At 38.7% G+C, this 20,700-nt stretch overlaps 1 protein-coding gene across 11 annotated transcripts in view; it reads right to left on the bottom strand.

Annotated features, from left to right (window-relative positions):
* The window catches only part of Pam (peptidylglycine alpha-amidating monooxygenase), a 287,147-nt gene that overhangs the window by 183,458 nt on the left and 82,989 nt on the right, over window positions 1-20,700 (bottom strand). The window lies entirely within an intron of this gene.

Raw genomic sequence — 20,700 nt, 5'->3', positions numbered from 1 at the left:
GTTATTTTCATGGTAATCTGCTACTTCCCTATGACCTTGATTTAAAAAAAAAAAACTCTTCTTTCAATGGAAAAAGTGAAGTCCTACTTGATTTTGTCAACCTAAGTAGAGACATACAGCTAAGTGTTCTAAAGTAAAGCAAGGGCTTTCAGTAAATGAAGCGTGATAGACCAAAAAGCATTTAATCTGTTACCAAAATATTAACATGCCCATCTTTCTAATTATACTTCTAGCTTAGTACCATTTAGAAAAACCTATAAGTTAAAAAATATGTGTAATTTTATCTGACCATGGCCAGCCGCACTGACTAATATGCAATTAGACTGTGTTTTGATGAAACTATTATTTAACTGCGGGAAGGTAAAGAAGTAAATAAGAAGTAAATGATTTAATTTACAGTAAATAGACCTAAGTGTTGTAGAAACCAGGATTCTTTGACTTAGAAACAATTCTTGAGTTTGGTCTTGCATCAAGTGAGCTGATGTCTTTGGCATCAGGCCCAAGCTTGCCCTGATACTGAATTTTCCAGCATTATTCTAATGACAAGTATTTAAAGGGGGCAACAAAATCCACTCTGATGATTTTTATCTCACAGGAATTCTGTCAGGAAAAGGAAAGCCATAAGCATGAAGGAGGTCAAAATGTTTGACTTTAAATCCCTCCTTATCCCCATCCTCAGACCAAACAGGAAGAGAAGGTTTGTTCCCAAACCTCCAGTGTACTTTCCGTAGATCCATGCTACAGTGTAGGCATCTGGACTCTGTCAGCCGCCAAGCTACTCCAGAGTATTTGTCAAGGGTCAAAGAACTCTCTAGGAGCATGGGAAAATTGGGGGTATACACAAGCAGCAAATATTAATGACTAGTTAAAGAGATACATGGGTTTGCTGAAACCAAGAATACACATGATAGAACCTGTAAAGCTTGGGACTGAAGCAAAGGTTCAGTGGTTAAGAGCATTTAATACCCTTGCAAAGGACCTGCATTGAGTTCCCAATACTTACGTGGCAGTTCACAACCACCCAGAACTCCAGTTGTAGGTGAGTCAATGCCCTCTTCTGAACTTTAAAGCACTAGAATTGCACATGGTACACATACATGTGAGGTCAAGGCTGCTGTGGTCTACACAGTAAGCACCAATCTCAGAAAACAAACAAACAAACAAAAAAACAGACCACCTGTACACATAAAATAAATAACCAAATATTTTTTAAAATGTCTGTTAAGTCATATAAGAAACATAATTTCTTTAGCTCAGATTCTCTGATGATAGAGAAAGAAGCATTTTTTTTTCTTTCTTCTGTGTCTTTCTTTCAATGTTTTGTTTTGGTGGTGGTGGGTTTGAGGCAGGCTTTTGTTAAATAGTCCAGGCTTTCTACACCTTAGAACCCTCCTGCAGGGGGCCTAAGGTATGAATACAGGGAAGAAATCTACTACAGTTGAAACTTCTTAACATATATATAGATAGGAAGGCAATTTAAATTGAGTCAACCAGTAATGGGGGAGACAAACCCCAACCAGACATCTCTTACCCCCAAGTGAAACCTCCAGTCTCAGCATCTAATTGAATTCTTGGCCAAAGGGGCCCAATGGAACCTCCAAACAATTCATGCTGTTGCTAAGGCTATTTGTTGCTCTCCACAGACGGTAAGGTCTTATTGCTGAAGAAAATATTTACAAAACTTTCTAAACATGGAAAGGTTGAGCTGTTGTCTAATGAGGACCTCATCTCTACTGACTAGTGTCCCTGATACTGAAAGGTACTCTGTATGCTAGCAAAGTAAGATGTAAACAATAACACAGCTACAAATTCTTGACTCTATAATAGTTACTTGCCTACAGGGCATGCTGGTGTAATAGTAGCATACACATTTTAGGTGTACACCAACACTGATTGGAACTGGGACCCACTCTATGAGATGGACACCATGCCTGACATTTCTGGAGTGGCCACAAGCCCAGAGGAGATGGGTGGTTTCAAGGAAACACGGTCTTCTAGACATGACAGAACTGAGCTCATACGAACTCTCAGAAACTAAGACAGTATGCACCGAGCTTGCACAGATTTAAGCCAGATGTGGTCCCAGTTCAGAGATGGAAAAATAGACACAAGCTCCCATTAGACTACTACCTATAAATGAAAAAGTTAGCTTATCCAAGGGAGCCTCACTGAAGACACAAACCACAGTGAAGGGCAGGTCCCATGCTGAGCAGCAGATAATCAACACAAACTCAAAGGTATTTTTGAAGATTTTTTTTTGCCTCATATTGCTTTGCTTAGTTTTTTTTTTTTTTTTTTTGCTTTACTGGTCTTTTGCTTGTATATTATGATTTCTGATTTTTATGTTTTATGGGTTTTGTGTGTGTATGTATCTGTGTGTATGCATTCTATATGTTTTCCTTTCTTTTTTGTTAGTTTGTTCATTGTTTTTAAGTTTTGCTTGTTTTTTTTTTTTTTAATTTGCCAGTTTGTTTTCTTAAGATTGAAAGAAAAGAGAGAAGGAAGAGGTTGGGTGGTTGGGGAGGTAGGGAGAATCTAGGAGGAGATGAGGGAGGGTAGACTGTGACCATAGCATGCTGTATGAGAATTTTATTTTCAGTTAGCAAAACAATTTAAACATTGAAAAGTTTAGTTAAAGTGGTATAACCTAATCTTTCCCTCTCCCTCTCCTATTTTTGCTTTTAACACATACATACACACTATATGTGAATTAGTAAAACTTGCTTTTTCCCCCCTATGCTTAATGATTACAAATTCAACTATACACTATATGTGAATTAGTAAAATGGGCTCTTTTTCTATGGTCAATGCTTACAAATTCAACTACCACTAAGTGCTGTAAAATGCGAGCCCTGTTTAATGAGAAGCATTTGATGGGAGCCTGATTCAATCACTGATTAGCCATTCACCAAGTATATAAAAATGAGCTATGCCTCACTCTCCTGGTACATAAACATCCACCAAGTTTGAATAAACCTGGCAAATACTAAAACATCTCACAGAACTGCCGAGACTCCTTCTAGCTATCATCCCTACAACTCGACTCTGTGATTTCAGTAAGACAGCTACAACCCTAGTTACCTCCTACTTGCTGTGCTTGGAACATGTTAGTTAGACATAGGGTTGGCAGAGATTTTATCACTCCATAGTTTTGGCTGGCATGTCTTGAGCATGGACTAACAGTGGCCCGCTGTTACTGCTGCTGCTGCTTGGTTCACCGGTGCACCTTGCTCAGCCAGAAACATGACTGACAGACGGCAGGGACTCTACCACATGTGGAATGCATGAATGAATGGACAGGTCCTTTCTTGCTTCATGACAATCCCACATGCATCTGGATAGCCCGAGAGAGGGAGACGATGCCCATAAGGATTCATGACATATACCAGAATAACTGACTACTGAATGGGAAAATCTTGTAATTCTACAAGATACCCTTAGTGAAAGACCAGCATAGAAAGAGTGATCTTTTTTCCCCCAAATAGAAGCTATACCCCCATTGGTCTGAATTTCAAGGACGTACCTTACACTTTCTTTAGGGGCTAGTAGATTTCTCCTGCGGTGCCTTGAAAGATGGAGCATTACCACTTGGGGCAGTACGCATCATGTTCCAAGCATCATGTGGGTAATTTTTCAGGGATAGCGTCATTCACACTGTCTATTTTCTTTTTTTTTAATTCCCCACATTATGAATGAATAAAATGAGAATGAAATCTTTCATCATTATTTCCCAAATTTTCTCAAAGATAAAGTACAAACCGAGCAGCTGGTTAAAACAGCACTAGGCCCCACTCCAAATCTTTTGACTCAGAATGTTCAGGCAAGGAGCCCAGATCAGTCTGACTCTAAAGCTAAATATTAACCCTTTAGATGGTGTTCATCTCTGTTCACTCAGATGCACAGACTAGGCCATGGTAATCTCTCATCTTTCTACAACAAAGCAGTTTGTTAGGAGAATTCCTATGTGTCAAACGGGTCACAGAAGGAATGGGCTGGCATCAAGATCTCGTGGGGGAGGTAATGTGCCACTAAATTCTGTGACTTCTGGTGAAAGGATTATTGAGAGGCAAGAGAAAAGGAAGGCAATTCAGCTACACAGTTTTTTTTTTTCTTTAGGCATATGCCCTCCTTCTGACACCCACAGAGGAAAATCAATCCATATTTTCTGCAAATCTCAGCACGAAGCTATAGGCTTTTCAAGAAGCTCATGGAGGCTTTTTGGAACAGTGCCCTTGAAACCCAGTATTTTTCAAAGGTAACAGTCAATAAAATTTTCACAATGATCTTTTTCATCGTGTATGTAGAATCGTTATTTTAAACGATAAATCCTCCGCAGAGATCATCACCAAAAATTTTAGGATGTGTTATATCTTTAAAGAGACAGATGTCATAATTCTCTGACCATTTCAGCTTTAACTGGGTCTCTTTAGGATATTTCCATCTAAATAAGTTTTCTGAGAAAAGTGTCCCCTTTTATCTCAAGCATTCTCACTGGCATGGTCTTCAGACATAGTTTAGAAATCCAAATGGCATTAGTGTAAATTTAATTTTACAATCTTTAGCTCATCCAAATAGTTACCTTTTCAGATCAATATGATATATTGTTTTGTTTTACTTTAAATTTAGTGCAGTTTGCCACTTTCAGTAAGAGTTGACATAACTACGCCAACCAAAACAAAGATTAATCCATTGTAAGATCATGAGTATTAAAACATCAGAAGTTATTCTTGACACAAAAACTTTGATGGCAAACAAGCCCTGGATCTGCAGAAAAAATATCTTCCAATGAGGCCAAACATCACATCTTAAATGTGAATAATTTAGATCCTTTCCATGGGGAACAAAGCAGAGTGTGTTGCTTAGGAGCTCAGTAAAAAGTTTGACAGGAAAACCAAGGACTTCTGAGTAGTGGAACTGTTCTTTAATGCTTAGTCTTGCAAAGTATAACTCTTGAAAGCTGAGACCCCCTTTCAGAGCTCTGACTGATTAGTCACTTGAATTAATTGGTCATAGTCATACCTGAGAATTTGAACAACAAGCAGAATGTATTAGTTGATTTAAAGATCCTTAAACTGTGCCAAGTTGATAAGGGTGAAGAATAACAAAAGCAAAAGCAATCTAGTGACAATATAGTCAAAAAATCAGAACCCTCCTGCCAATGAAAACAGACAAGAAAGGAGCAAGATGTCAGACAACAAAGAGATAGGAGCAGCCTTGGCTCTTGACTGCTTGCTTCCACCTCCACTACTGAACTCCCCTTTCTGTAATTCTCTTTTGTTTTGTTTTGTTTTGTTTTGTTTTTTGAGACAGGGTTTCCCTGTGGAACAGTCCTAGCTCTCCTGGAACTAGCTTTTGTAGACGAGGCTGGCCTCGAACTCTCACAGGGATTAACCTGCCTCTGCCTCCTGAGTGCTGGGATTAAAGGCATGTACCAATACTGCCTGGCTATCTGTAGTTCTTTTTAAAGAAGGGTCTTACTGTATAGCCCAGGCTCTCCGGGAACTCACATCTGAGCCCAAATGGGCCTTGAATTTAGAGTGATCTTCCTGCCTTAGTCCTCTGAGCACAAAGATTATAAGAAAGAATCATCATACATGAATCCGTCAAAGCCCTTGTTACTATTTCCAGGTCCTACACCATGTGGTCTGGCATGTAACCCTTCCAGGACTTAGATGCCTAGAAATGGAGCTATCCAATTTCACAACAATCTAGGCTTCAGATACAAGAAATTCTCTATTTTATCTGTCGTTTCTCTTATACATGTATCTCCTAAGTGGACATTACATGTAAAAACAAACAGATGTTATTCTAGTAACTGACTACACACTATCAGTTCTACATTGTACTCATAATCCTTGAGATTCTTTTTCCATCCTCAAAATGCTATTTTCTTGTTTACCCTTCAGTGGTACAATATGTACAACATGTACATAATTGGTATTTTTTCCAGTATCTCAGGTGATTCTTGGAGTATGGGAAACACTGCCAGATATATTGGACAGCTCAAGCTGAGTGGAGTTTGACTGTAGCTAATATCTCAATCTCTCTCTCTCTCTCTCTCTCTCTCTCTCTCTCTCTCTCTCTCTCTCTCTCTCTCTCTCGTTCTTAAAAATGGTTTCTAGGTCATGTATGCAAAAACAAAAAATTAACATTTAATTTAGAAGTGAGGCCTTTGGAAAGTAATATGTGCAGTGAAATCGCAAACTTTCAAATCTGTACTGTCCAGATGTGATGGTACTCATCTGTAATCCCAGCACTCTAGAGAATGAGGCCAGAAGACTACAAGTTTGAGACCAGCCTATGTTTTATAGCAACTCAAACTAGTATAAGCTATCTATTAAGAACATGTTTCAAGAAATCAAAAAAAAAAATGAGAAAATCTCAATGAGTCCAAGGACAGCCTGGGCAATAGAGTGAGCTCCTGTCTCGAAAGACAGAACAAAAGTCTTGCAATAAATCAAAGCACCGATATTGATGTGTTTGGTGAGCCTGAGTAAGTTATTAAAGCCCACTGGGTCTTTTGTCCCATTCATTTGAATTTCAGGGATGATTAATTTTTGGTTCTTTTGTTTTGTGCTATAGCATTGTAGACTGACACACAGCTAAAACAAAAAATACAGAGAGAACACGCATTCCCCTCTCCTGGTTTCCCTAATGATAATACCTTGCATGACTCTATTACAACAGCACAATAAAGAGACCTGTTCTCCATCTCTGTACGTTTGTCATTCAAAAATGTTATATAAATAGAACCACAGTTGGTATTATGAGAAGGGCATTTATTTCAGCATAATTTTTAAGGTCAAATCAAATTGTGGATAAAGCAATAACTCATTCCTTTTTCTGAGTCCTACTGTAAGATAAGAAGGTGCTGTTCAATGATTCCTGGTTTTACTTGATTTTGTAGTCCTGTGGACTAAACTCACATTTTAAGCATGTATTCTTACCAATAACTATGCTCCAGAACCCACAAAGTTAATTTCACATATATGGACTGCTAGTCAAAGTCAGTAGCTTGTCTTTTCATCCTTCTCATAGTATCTGCTTTGAGCAAATGTTGTTTGTTTTGATGAGGTTTGGTGTGCAAAATCCTTATATCTATGTGTTGCTTTTATTGGTTAATGAATAAATCTTTTTTGCCAGTGGCTTAGCAGAATAGAGCTAGGCGGGAAAACTAAACTGAATGCTGGGAGAAAGAAGGCGGAGTCAGGGAGAAGCCATGATGCCTCCAAAGGAGAAAGACACAAGCCACTAGCTGAAAACATGTGGCAGGCCACAAGCCTCATGATAAAATATAAAATAATGGAAATAGGTTAATTCTAGATGTAAGAGCTAGCTAGCAATATGCTTAAGCTATTGGCCAAAGAGTATTGCAAATAATATAGTTTCTGTGTGATTATTTTGTGTCTATGCAGCCAGGAAGGAACAAGCAGCCTCCCCCAACAGAGGTTCATGTCATTAATTCTTCTTTTAATCACTGTGCTTCTAGTGTCAGACCTAAAACATTTCATCTGATCTAGATCATAAAAACTCCTCTTATATTTTCTCTCAAAAGTTTTACAGTTTAGTACAGTTTACTATTACAAGTAATTCTATGGTTCACATTAAGTTAGTAGTTGTACAGCCTCCTAAGAGGTTAACCTTTTTGGTGTGTGTATGCATAGGAGGAGGGGATGCTATTTGCTTGGGTTATAAGTTTTACTGACTAGACAGATGTTTATAGTTGTTAAGCCTCCAAATGTTTTATCTGTAGCAGGTCACAATTGATGGAACATTTGCTTGTGAGTCAATGAGACAATAGGCTTGTGGTGTCTAAAGAATAAGAAGTAATGCTAAAACACCATGCCAGAATACTACCAATCCAGTTGTAAAGCCCTTCCTCTTCAAGCCGTCATGCTGGTTTGCTTCTTAAAATAATGTTGGCATCTTTCTTCCTCAGCCTCCTTTAGAATAGACTTGAAGGCACAATAAGAGTGTTTCCAGAGTCTAGCAAATCCCCCAAACCTATTAACACTGTACCCATCAAATGAAGAAGTTATCTTTGTTTTAAAGTCTGGCTAATGTGACTTATTTAATACAGCTTATATACCAATTGTCTACTTTTTCACATATTCTCAATTGCTTCTATGTGTTGTTTGATTCTCTCCTTACTGAAACTTGGGCTCACTATGTATATAGCACAGGTTGACCTTGAACTTGAGATCCTTCTGTCTAATTCTCCAGAGTCTATCACCATACTAGTTTGCTAATTACTTTGATTTAATAAATAATGTTAGTTCATTACATTGTAGTTATTTAAGACTTAAAACAACAGGTGATTCTTAAGAATAAACTCTCAAAAACCACTCATTCAAGACCCCATGCCAATCACTTCTCCTTTAACACAAGTAACTTTTAACCATTTATGTATTCCTTAGTCTTCTTCCTCTACTTATGCATATCCACAATTTAAGTTGTATCATGTGAAATCAAACTAAGCTTTTCTTAGTGTTTTTCTTATTTTAAATATTCCACTATGTGATTATTATTATTCTTTACTGATTTCTGAATTTACTAGATTCAGATTGGCATGAGGGACATGAGAAGATATTAATCAAAATTCATTTTTCACAAATTTGTGAGCAATCTTGATATATATGATGTCATTATATAATTTTATATATTGTACAGTGACTATTGTGTTTCATTTATCTACTTTATTTTGTTTTCAGATTTTTCACTTTAAAGATTTTATTTTTAGCTAACATCCCCAAGGCTATATGAATTCATCAGGTCACAAGACAGTCCTCTATGTGAGAAGCTGAACTCTAGAATTTTTTTAAGCTGAACTATAAAATCCTATTCCCTACATATCTACTGATTATGCTCAGTGTTTGTTTGCTGCTTAGAGAAAAACTAAATTTCGCTTCTTTACAGTCAATTTGATGATTTTAAAACATTTACTTAAATCATAAAAATACTCTAAGCAATCTGGCATTTAATGACTAAGAATATGGATTTGGAATCAAGACAAATCTATTTAAATGGAGGCTTTAGTAGGTGACAGTTGCATAATTTTTATGAAATTATTTATCATTGTTACAATTCATCCAGAAAAATACCAAGTTATTTGTATGGTTATGATGTTTGTCAGTTTTCATAGTTGAGATGAATATCTCAGATACTATATGTATGAAGCACCATGTTTTGTATGTGGGTTCACTTAAAAACTTTCTAAATGTTGACTTAGATCACATATTTCAACTACAACATGTCAAGTTGCTGTGCTTCAAGCATTGTCATTGAACAATTTTAAATTAGATTATGGTAAACTTTCTCTTAAAATACTTTGACTTTAATCCTACTATTCATGATCCTTCTTCCTATCTAACACTATTTGTGTTTATTCTGAAGTTCTTATACCTTGCTCACATCTGTGACAGGGAACTATACTATTTGTAGAGTTGCCTGTCTTATTTACAGTTATAAAGGTGTTGTCTATAGGCAGAACTATGTCATTTTATTTAGTATTTCTTCTTAGAGCCAAAAGAGATAAGGAGTATTTCTGGACTTTTTTTTTACATAGATAGATATATTGATTATTCTTTAACTGAAACACATTTATAACTGGGATTCACTTTTTCTTTTAATGATTCACTTATCACATATTTAAGAGACTAAGTACTGCCTTGGATCTACTTGTCTACACACACAGACTATGAATGAAAGTAAGTAATAGAGATTACACCATTGCTTTGGAACAATTCTTTTCTACACAATGAATATGTAATATTCTTACTGGTTAACAAAAAGCTGACAGGCCAATAGCTGGGCAGGAAGTTAGGTGGGAAAGCCTAACAGAATGATGGGAAGAAGGTAGAGTCAAGGGAGATGCCAGCAAGCTGACCAGGAAGCTAAACGTGATAGAGAACAGGCAAAGCCACAAGTTACTAGTTTAATAGAAATGGGACGAGAACCCAAAGAAAAACATATAGGCATCCTCCTGAATATTAACCTTCATCAGGCGATGAAAGGAGACAGAGACAGAGACCCACAATGGAGCACCGGACTGAAATCTCAAGGTCCAAATCAGGAGCACCAGGAGAGAGAGCACGAGCAAGGAACTCAGGACCGCGAGGGGGGCACCCACACACTGAGACAATGGGGATGTTCTATCGGGAACTCACCAAGGCCAGCTGGCCTGGGTCTGAAAAAGCCTGGGTTAAAACCGGTCTCGCTGAACATAGCGGACAATGAGGACTACTGAGACCCCAAGAACAATGGCAATGGGTTTTTGATACTACTGCATCTATTGGTTTTGTGGGAGCCTAGGCAGTTTGGATGCTCACCTTACTAGACCTGGATAGAGGTGGGTGGTCCTTGGACTTTCCACAGGGCAGGGAACCCTGATTGCTCTTTGGGCTGACGAGGGAGGGGGACTTGATTGGGGAAGGGGGAGGGAAAGGGGAGGCGGTGGTGGGGAAGAGACAGAAATCTTTAATTAATTAATAAAGAAATAAATAAATTAAAAAAAAAGAAAAAACTTTTCTGAGAAACATTTGGTTTCTAACTTTATATATTTTTACAAATCTTTTACCTAAAACCAGACTTTAAGAAGCAATAACATTTCTCTAATTTGCCAGTATTAGGCATAACATAAGCATACTTTTAAAACTTACTTAGATATATTTATAGGCTAATGGTTAGAATTTTAAATTATAGGGGGAAAATACTTTATAGATATGTATGCAAATGCCATAATAAAATCCACTGTTATGTATAATTAATACATATTAGCAACAAACTAAATAAATTATAAATGCACATAAAAAAAGAAATGGGTTCATTTAAGTTCGAAGAGCTAGTTAGCAACAAGTCTGAGCTATCGGCTGAGCACTTATAACTCATATTCAGCCTCTAAGTCACTTATTTGGACGTGGTTGGTCAAGACAGGAAACACTCGTTTACACACCATCATTAAATTTATAAATAGTTACTCATTTATTCAATCATTTCTAGGGGTCTAAAACAGATCATGGAATATAAGAATCACAGCCCTCCCTGAGTTTATACTGTAGCAAGAAAATATGCATATATGTACATGCATGAGAAACAATTTTTTTTTAAAAAAAAAAAGAGGTCATGAATGTTAAAAAAAAAAGTGAGAGGGATCTATGGGAAGGTTTTAAGGGAGGAAAAGGTGTAGAAAAATGCTGTAATCTCTCCAGAGAAAATGCTGCCCCTGCCTGCCACCAGCTGCAACATTCAGAACAGACCCTGCACTTCATGTGGGCAGTACAATAGAGCCAACTCCATTTGCAGAGGTGTGGATGAGTCAACTCCAATATTGTGAGCATGGATGAGCTGTCCCCGTTACTCACCTGTCATGAGGTGACATGCACAGGAGAGAGATGTCCCCCCACTGCCCATCAATGTCTGAGGCAGGTGGTGGGGCTGCTGGCCCTGAGGTCACAAGAGTGGGAGAGCTAGCCCTGCCTCTCATCTGCTGCAGCACTCTGAAGAGTAGCCCCTATGCCCATCCTGGAACACAATAGAGCTGGCCCCGAAGGTGTGGGAGATCTGACCCTGGGGGCACAAAAGCTGGAGAACTGGCCCTGCCCCCATGCTCATTACTATAAGGGTTAACCTGCCAAGGCAATGCAGGAGAGCTCACCTTGGTGGTAAGGACAAGGGAAAGATGTGGAGGTAGGGGGCTGACCAACCCTGCAATGACCCAGGCCCAGAACCGGGGTTATGGGTTAGCCCCACCCCATCTGTGATCTGCTGGAGCACATGAAGGGACTGATCCTGCAGACTCAAAGCTGCAGGATCTTCACAAAGCAGGGCAACAACAAGGTAACCAAGAGGAGTCTCACTGAGGGCCCAGCATTGATAGTGTAGCAGAAACCAGAGGCCTCGAGTCAGACTTTTTGCAGTGAACACTTGCCAATAAAGATAGATGGATAAAAAGGTTTACTGTATGATTAATTGGGTCAGACTACAGCTTCCATGATGAGATTTCCCCCCTTTTTTTCTCTTAAATTTTATTGGGGGGGGGCTGCAAAGGGCTGAGGATGGATATTCACGGATGGGAAATGAAGGACCGGAAGTGAATGGGATCTAGGCGCATGATGTGAAAGACACAAAGAGTAAACAAAAAGAAAGTTAATAAAAGGAAAATGTTGTAATCTAATTATCATCTCAAAAAAAAAAACCCCATACCCTGTCTAGAAAATAAAAAAAAACCATAAAGGTAACCTAATAACATGTTATATGTGTGTATTTTATATGCCTTTGCACAAATCTAAAGTAAGAAAATTCAGTGTAGAGATTAGAGACCAGATCTAACCAAAGCTACCGGCTGAAGATACTTTGGCAGGGATATTCCTCACACTGACATCTATGCTTTATGGCTTGATATAAAGGCCTTAAAACCACATTAAATGCTTTGTGTGTCTTGAGGAATCTTAAAATCTCTCTGTAAATTGGCAAAACTCTGTCATTGCTCTGCCTTGGTCACAATGATAGAGAACCTGACCGTGAGCAAGAAGAGCCAGGGGAAGTAGAAATGAAGCCTGCAATGGAACATACACATTAAATATGACGCTTAGTTACGACATCTAAAGGCGGTGTGCAGTCTTATTTTAGAAAGTATACATCAACATGCATATGGTTAACTTCCTTATGCTTCTGGGTCTTTCTTTCTTTCTTCATTTTCAGTAATCTGATCATGGGTTGAAATAGGTCTGGGGAGGTTTGCTTTTAACGACGTAAGCCAACACCCATGTGCTTTTTCAAAACAGCACCATTTTAATGATGTTTATAATTCCTTTTAAAACATTAGAGTATCATCTTGGTGATTAATAATTCAACATACAATAAAACAAAACCAAACAAATGGCCAAGTGTAAGAACGCGGCACAAGAAATAAGTCTGAAGATAATGCAATGTCTGTCCAAATAAAGAAAAAGCAATTGCAGGCTTTATAGGCAAAGCGCTGGGGCTTATATTTAAAGATCTAGTGTCTAGTCAGGAATGGCAGTAGGCATTTTTTCCCCTAGAAAAACGTAATTATATCGCGATTAAATCATTTGTCTGATGTCTTATTGAGAATTGCATCTTAGCGGCTGCCTTCTACCCTGCTATTTCTACAACTGACTAGTTCTTTTTTTTCTTTCTACCACCCTGAAAAATGGGTTTCATCAGAGCCAATTCATGGCTCCCTTTCCAACCCCATCCACTCGAACCTCCACGGCTTTTCACCTGAAGCCCCTGCAGTTTAAAGATAGAACAAGGATGATCCCAACTTCAGTCACTGAATACAGAGGGAACAATTTTCTAAATGATGCGCTTCTGCTTTCAGACACTAATTACATCTCAAAAGGGCCCGGAATAAAAATACCTCTGACCTAGAAGGTTGCTGTGGAGTTTCTTTCCTCCCCATAATAAATTCCTTATATTCTGAGCAAAGGAAATGACTGTCCCACCTGGAATCCGTGAATACAAGCTTTGAGAAGTGGAATTGGTTAACAGAAAGCGAATGAAGTTTTACGTGGCTCGGGCTTCTGGGATATGTGGCATTCCACCCTGAAATAAGCATGCACACGCATGCTATATCACAAATAAAAGTCATGAAATCTTTCTTCAAGATCTTTAGAAAGTTAAATGCAGGGAAGGAAGGTGACATTTCAAGGTTATCTCCAGATCTCGGATAGCCTATTTATTACATTGAGTTGATCCGTCACTGTCAATGCTCCAAATTAAAGAATATTTAACAGTGAAAAACTAGAACATCTTCCATCTTAATCACACGTTTTAATCAAGAATTAAGGAGCTATGTGATGTGTCTGTCACGAACGGATTAGCATGTAAAGCAGGCAGTTGGGTCTCACCCTTCCTCTTGGTTCCTTCTGATTTCTCTTTACTGATCATGAATAGAAATCACTAAGGAACAAACATTTCCTGGAAGCATAGAATATTAAGAAAATACATGCTGGATAAGGATGGAGACCTGAGTAGGGATGCCTGGTACCCACAGAAAGCTGATGAGGTAGCACAGGGTGCTGGAGAGCTGGAGACAGGCAGACCCCAGGGATCCACCAAACATCATGAGACCCTGTCTCAAAAACCATGGTGGAGAGAAAGTAAGAAAGAAATCAAATATCTATTTCTGGCCTTCGCAGACACACACTCTTGCACAGGCATACACCGCAGAAAAAGAGAAAGAAATGTACAAGGATGAAGCCACTGTGATCAATTCTTTTCCATTTTGGAGTCAGATAAATAAAAACAGAAGTAAAATATGCAAGGCATAATTTTCCTTTTAAATATTACTTTAACATTAAAAACTTTTTTTCTGACTAAACTTGTTTCTACTATTTTTGTAAATGTACAATCATCTATACAAAACAACTTTTAAAGCTATGGTTTTGTTTGATTTTTCTCTTTCCTCTTTTTTTTTGGTGTTACATTATAATTTAATGTTAGCCACACACTTGATGGCATTATAATTTATCATATGGATCCTGAAATGAAGCATCTCACTTCCCATTACAGTCTAAAAGTGCAGGCTCAGTTGTGCTGTTTTACCAGATGTCTCTAGTGCTTATCCTGATTAATTCTGTGTGGCTGGACATCCTGCTCTCTTGGGCTGAGGAAAACATAAATAGCAAGAAAAGGAAATTAGTTATCAGTGTGCCTCTTACATTTCATTTCATTGAGAAGAATTCATTTTACTTATGTCAGCGCTTTATATTACACTTCTTGGTTTTATTTAATTGTTGAGGCATAAGGGAAGAGAAAAAACATATTTGTGAGACAAACTTACCATCAAAGCAAGTGGTACAAGATTAAATAATTTATGTTTTAAAGCACAATGATTAATGCAACTAATTAGCCCTACTGTGTAGACCACTAAATAAACAAAAGTTTTGTTTATCTAGCACTTATTTTTGGCAAGAGAGGTCTGGGATTTTGAGAGAAAGCATTGCTAAGGAATGAGAAGAGGCTTACAATTTCAACAAATGAGCATGCCATATAATAGTAACCAATGGAGAGGTTTAGTGGAAAGATAAAAAATAAAGCCCTCTAAATGCTTAATAGGGATTCTTAAAAGACTGCAAGAAAGTACAGGTACATTAGGGAGCGACTGTCTCAGCATGCTTGGTTTATCCCTGAGGGAGGGAAACAAGGTGTAGTACACCATCCACTTAATCTCTGGGTAGATGGAAAGCTCTGCCTGCAACCCAGCTGTGAAGACCCTGTGAACTGTGATCAAGGTAACAAAGCAGATGGCAGAAGCAGCGTGTGCCTTCTCACCATCAGGTTCCCGCCTCACTGCATGGTAAGCAGCCCTGGTACATTTCTAACACACACAAGGCTGCACCGATCTCCCTCTCAAGGTTCTTTCTTGGTGTGTGCATTGTCAATATTATCACTTGACCAAGGTGTCGGAGCCCGTTTGGGTCCAACACAGATTCTCTAACTAGACTGGAACGGAGTCGCGAGGAATAATCAGACACAGCTTACACCGTCATCATGGAAAGGCCAGCATTCCCTTTTATTGTCCCAACATCTTTTATATCCATCCCAAATGAGCGGGAACACACAAAGGCTGTTGCCTAGGCAACCAGGTGCCTGGACTTTAGTCACCTCTAGCAGTCAGGTAGGTACTGAATTAGCATCTCTATAAGATAACCTTCAAATTGCATAAGGAAAGAAACCCCAAACATCAGTCAACACCTCTTCTCAGGTAATCCACACTTTAACAAAGGAAGCTAGGAGCAAGGCATCCTGGCTTTTGTTAAGGGCAGACAGCTTGTCTGCAGAGCCTATGTATCAGCTCAAACCGGGGCAATGGCTTTTGTGGCATATCAGAATATGCGCCCACACCAAGGTACTTTCTTTCCACTTCCTCATAGAAGAGTAGGCTTCCGGAGTAGAGAGCTATCTTTCTAGCAGTAGAATAGTACCTGACATACAGTAGGGATTCTGTAACACTACTGAACCAAAGAATTTAACAAGACAAGGAAAGGGAGAGGGGATGAGCATGTAAAGAGCCCCATATCTGATAGAACAGAGTTAGAGGGCAGTAAGCCACCAGATCAGGCATCACCCGAGATGTATAATCCTTTAACTTTATTTTAACCTTTAACCTTTTGTTTTTTAAAGTGACATTTCAATTTTTATGTTAATAAGCTTGGCAATTTAGACAGAATGGACAAATGTCTTGAAATAGTTAATCATTTTTTTTGTTTTTTAATTTTATTTGATTCTCTTTTTATCTTTCATTTTACACAGCAACTACAGTTTCTGCCTCCTCACCTACGATACCCTCCCCCACCCCAGCTCTAATTTACTCCCCTCCCCATCCACTCCTTCATCTTCATGGCAGGCCTCCCATGGGCTTGGGGAAAGCATGGCACATTGAGTTGAGAATGGATTGAGCTCCTCCCTCTGCATCAAGGTTGGGTGAGATAACCCAGCATGAAGATCACGTTCCCAAAAGCCAGGGACAGGTCCTGACTGTTGGGACCATTTGGAGTCCTGTCCTCCAGCTGCTCTTCCCTGCTAGAAATCTTTACTTTCCTTCTGATTTGAGTTACTAAAGTCTGTGTCAAAGTTATTTACCAGCTCTGCTTCATGAGCACGTTTTGCCTTGGCCTTGAGGATCAGAGGATAAGGTTTTTACTTCTTGGCCCACTTGACTGTTGGGTATATAAGCCTCCATGGTGCTATTGAATAAAGGGCTTCTTACCAGTGACCAGAAGTCCATGTCTCTGTCTCTCTGTCTGTGTGAGTCTCTTTGTGTTTCAACCTCCAGCCCCTTGCCCGAAGCTCGCCAACTGTATAGTAGTGCTGCAATTGGTGGTCCCACAGAAATCTGAAACTAGGGAATGCTGAGAGGTCGCCCTCAGAAGATGAGGATGGATTGGGGTATGTGTTAATCCTGATGTCCTTCACTCAGGTTTTGGTTCCAGGCTGTGCAGGCAATGCAAGTGGAAGTCCAACAGAGAAAGAGGGGTAAGCAGACAGGCATTGTGCGCTGCACCTGACCTCACGGCTACATGTTTTTATTTCAACTGAAAAGCAAAGCAATAAGAAAACCCAAAACCCCAAACCACTTAACAGGGACTATAGCACTGAAGCTTATTTGAATTAGTAATTTTTTTCAGAAAAAGGTATTAAAATTGCCTATAATGTATTTCTAAGAAGGAGACTGTGAAAGTTTCTTCTCCAATATCACTCTATTAATTTTGCCTTTTCCTATTTTAGTGCTATTATATTTAAGTTTCATTTCCTAGAGAGAAGGCAATTCACAAGCACAACTGAAATGATATATTATTCTCCTTGACAAGAAATGATTATTTGCCCATTCATGTTTTTTTAACTCAAGCTTTGCAACAGTTACTGGATATATTTCTGAATATGAAATACACAACCTGCTTTCTCAACTATGGAAACATACAGCCGTTTCTACAGGCTTTCATCCTTTCTTGGAAGCAGTAAAACTCAAGATTTTAAATTTAAAGAGAATAACGTTACTTATGCCACTGTGTGACAGAATTTGAATATTTTAATTGTGTGCAATGTTTCTTGCACCTTGTAGGTTAGAAGTATAATGTCATGAGCTTCATTATTTAAATCATGTATGTGAGGCCATTCTTTCCTGAGCTATTTTGACAGGTGCAAGTGAGCAGTGCACTGAGTGTTACTGTCCAGCAAAACTGAAATGCATTTTGGCATTATAGTTCTTTCCAGATTTGGGGATGAGGGAGCCCTTCTATGTTTCTGTATTATTATGTCATCTTTAGATATGTGAACCATTAAAAAAATGAGTTGAACTTGAAGGAGAAAATTACAAATGCTTGTGCTTATAAAATAATGTCCTCTGAACAATTATATTGACTCAATTCCAGGAAGAACTGCTTTTTTCCCCAGCTGACAACTCAGCTACCACCATGACAAATATACTTTTTAATGAGTCAACAGCCAAGTAAATTTGGCTAAGTGCTCCCAAATCTCATCTTCAATAGACAGGTGCCTGGCTATTGCCTGGCTTGTCCACATTCACCAAGGTTAATACTGAAATGAGAAGGCATCTGACTCAAAGTAGGTCACGTAAAACCTCAAAGCTATCATCCAGCTAACATATGTGTCTATACGCGTGTCTATTTATCTATGTACATATAACATATACTAGAATGCCTTGAAATTACAGCTTGCCATACAAATGCAAGATTCAGGCTATTGTTTCCAGTGATGGCTAAAAATTTAAACACATGTAAATGGTTTTTCGCCTAGCCATGTGAGATTTGAACAAGGGAAAAAATTCAGAGGCCGGAATCCAAGCAGAAATGTTGGATTCCTTTCTGCACTCGTGCCGCCAGCGTACAGCACGTGCAACTTTAGACGTGTAGAGGGAGTCCTCCTTTGCATGCCTGGCTTGTAATTGCCTGCTAACTCATCCTTTGCTTTGCCCTTGCCACCTTATAATCTGCTCTCGACGCACAGCAATCACACTAAGCCTTTTAAAGGATGAAGTGGTGCGGGTCATTCCTCCGTTTCCCATTCCTCAGCAGCTTCTCCCCTCACACAGACTGAGAGCCTTAGCTCTTACACTGACCTGCCAGACACTACAGTGTTGACTTCTCCGCCCTGCCCCACCTCAGGGACTTTTCTTCTCTCTGCTTTTCTCTTGTCCTTTATCCTCTAGACATAACCACCTCCTTGCCCTCTATAAACAGGCAGGTTCCCACTTTACTGTCTTTGTATTTGCCCAGAACAGTCTCTGTCTTCAAATGGTTTCCTCTCTTGCTTCCCTTCAAATCTTTGTTCAGTTGCTACCTCTCTGGCAGTTTTCTTCAAGTTCGTTATTTATGAAATATAAATCAGATGCACCCTAAGCTATTTTCATCTTTCATTCCCTGTCTTGCTCCAAAATACTCACTACCAAAGCTTTAACATACTAAATTTCTTATTATGAATTCCATGAGAGTAGGCATTTTTATACTTCATTGACTGCTATTTTCCCAGCACCTAGTAAGAGGCTTGTCAGATAGAACAACATATATATGCATTTGTTAATTGATTTACTACTTTAATATCACACACACACATGATTGCTATAAATTATAAGGTTGCAACAAGTTTTTATGGATTCAATATTAAAGCCTAAGTTATAGTTTCTAAAAGTAAAAAAAAAACAAAAGGCATAAGTAGGGTTGATTTTTTTCTTTTAAAAATAAACACAAAACAAAGTGAACTAAACCATTTCTAGTGTAGCAATAATTCAGCACTAAGTTCATGGAGTTCCAAGGCACCCCTAAAACTTTTTGTTTAGTCAACTACAAATGTCAGTTGACAAAACACACTTTAAATCCAACCTTGATTAAAATGTTAAAAAAATTATCAAATCAATTATATACATCTTTGATTCTCCTTTGTGAAGAATCAAGATGACAGAAGCCAAATAAGGCATTCTATGCCGCTGTATTCTGCTCTCATAAACACATAAAAGTACATTCTCCCTGTTAGCCATTATTCTGTCGTAGTTTATTGAACAGTCACAAACAGCTCATTGTAAGTTCTGTTCTTAGAATAAGTGGCCCTGGAGACACAAAGTTCAGCAATCCTCATTTTGACAATTCTAGAATATTCTCAGTGGAACGTGATAAAGCTATATTTTTTAGCTGTCTCTCAAGTCTTTTTACCAATACACCAAATACATTTTTTTAAAAAAAACATGCAAAATAGATTTACCGATATAATGATTTGTTGGAGTGGCTATAAAACAATTATGCTTATGAATCCTAGTATTAAAGATATAAATACGCTATTTTATCTCAAAGCCCCACTGGAACAGAAAAGTACTGTGGTCATTCACATGAAATTTGACTCTGCAGTACATCCTTTCTCATCCATCACATCCCGTAGCTCTGATAACCCTCACACAACCAGATGTTTTAACTGTTTCATGGTTGCGCAGATGTTCTTTAGGGGAACCCTTTGGAGTCAGAAAGCATCAATGAACAAATAATCAAGAAACAATCAACTTGCTGGGTGGTGGTGGCGCACACCTTTAATCTCAGCCCTTGGGAGGCAGAGGCGGGTGGCCAGCTTGGGCTAGCTCTTGTAGCCCAAGTTTCAGGACAGGGTCAAAAGCTACAGAGAAACCCTGTCTCGAGAAGGAAGGAAGGAAAGAAAGAAAGAAAGAAAGGAAGGAAGGAAGGAAGGAAGGAAGGAAGGAAGGAAGGAAGGAAGAAAGAAGGAAGAAAAAATAAAAGAAAAAAAGAGAAAGAAAAAACAATCAACTTAATGATACACCCCTGTTTTTTTTTAATCACCATTCCTGTCTATAGCAAGAATTCTAATTGGTTTTAATAATAAAGACCCAAAGTCAGATAATGGGGGGGGGTGAAAGCTGAAAGATCAGAGAAGCAGAACAGCCAGTCACTAGAGTTATTACCCCTTCCAATGCTCAGACCAAAGTGGGCAAAATCTTAATCTCTATGAATTCTCAAACTGAACACACTGAATTCCTGTCTACCCCTGCCTTACATTCCTCTCTCCACCCAGCCATATCCCTTCCTGTCTCCAACTCCCTAGATCTGGGATTAAGGTGTGAACCATTATGATCTGGCTTTGTTTCTTTTTTAGACTGTATCAATCTCTTGTAGTCCAGGGTGGCCTTAAACTCACAGAGATCAGTCTGCCTCTGCC

Source organism: Alexandromys fortis, unplaced genomic scaffold (assembly GCF_014885135.2).
Source record: "Alexandromys fortis isolate MF-2015 unplaced genomic scaffold, M_Fortis_MF-2015_v1.1 scaffold_61, whole genome shotgun sequence".
Lineage (NCBI taxonomy): Eukaryota > Metazoa > Chordata > Mammalia > Rodentia > Cricetidae > Alexandromys > Alexandromys fortis.
Note: the sequence above shows the minus strand (reverse complement) of the source record. Positions and strands in the feature narration are given on the sequence as shown.